Source organism: Prinia subflava, chromosome 12, assembly GCF_021018805.1.
Source record: "Prinia subflava isolate CZ2003 ecotype Zambia chromosome 12, Cam_Psub_1.2, whole genome shotgun sequence".
In the NCBI taxonomy this organism is placed as follows: Eukaryota; Metazoa; Chordata; class Aves; order Passeriformes; family Cisticolidae; genus Prinia; species Prinia subflava.
Window position 1 is genome coordinate 21,480,050 of NC_086258.1, and position 1,094 is coordinate 21,481,143.

The window sequence follows — 1,094 nt, forward strand, 5'->3', positions numbered from 1 at the left end:
ATCTGGGATCTCTGGGAAATAGAAGGAGTCCCAGCTCTGGTATCAGGCAAAACTGGTTCAGCTGCCTCTGCCAGGACTCAGTGTTGGACAAATCTCTGCTCTGCTCTGTCTGGTGCCCTGCAGTCACCCTGCAGGCAGGAGAGTCACCCTGGTTAACAGCAGAGTCACTGCTCCTGCCCTGCTCAGGACACAGGGAGCTTCCTGGCCCGTCACTGGCCATTTATCCAACATTTGTAACTGGTGTTTGTGCTGGAGACCCTCCTCTGCCTAAATCCCCTGCTGGAGGTGCAATAACCTGTACTGATTAATAATAATCTGATTGATCCTGGCTTGGTATACAAGAACCAGGGCAGTCCAGGAACCCTTTGACACAGGGACATCTACTTGCTGGCAGGCAAAGTTTGCCCCACCCTGGAGGAATTCCTGCTCTGGAGCCCTGAGGAGTCCATGGGCACAATCCAGAGCAGCTCACAGCTCTGTGTAAAGTGGGGGACACCAAGTGGCATCCACAAATTCAGAGCTGGAGGGCCAGGACCCCCACTGTGTAAACGTTTGTCTTGGTTTAGGAAGACAGGTGTCTGCCACGGAAAGTTGAAGCTTCCCCTGGAATGGAGAATGTAAACCTCCTCCATCTGAATTATTATTATTTTTGAAATTAAGGGGCTCTCAGGCAAAGATATGGGAAGAGGAATAATAGTTCTTTACTAGGAATATTAAAAAGATAAATGTAGTAGTACAAAAAAGCAAACAAACAAAAAAAAGAAAACACTGCCAGACTCAGAACACAACCTGACAGCCTGTTGGTCAGGGTGTTGGGAGCAGTCCAGTCAAGCCCTCCTGCAGTGGCACATGTGGTTCTGTAGAGCAATGATCCTGTAGCAGGTGCAGTTTCCTCTGAAGGTCCAGTGGTGCTGAGATGGGCCCAGCCTTCCTCTGGGAATGCAGTGCACACAGGCTGTGCTGGGCTCTGAATGCCAGGTTTTATCCAGGTGGGAATGCAGTGCACACAGGCTGTGCTGGGCTCTGAATCCCAGGTTTTATCCAGGTGGGAATGCTGGGCTCCTCCCCTGGGTGGAGCATCTCCCATGGATGAT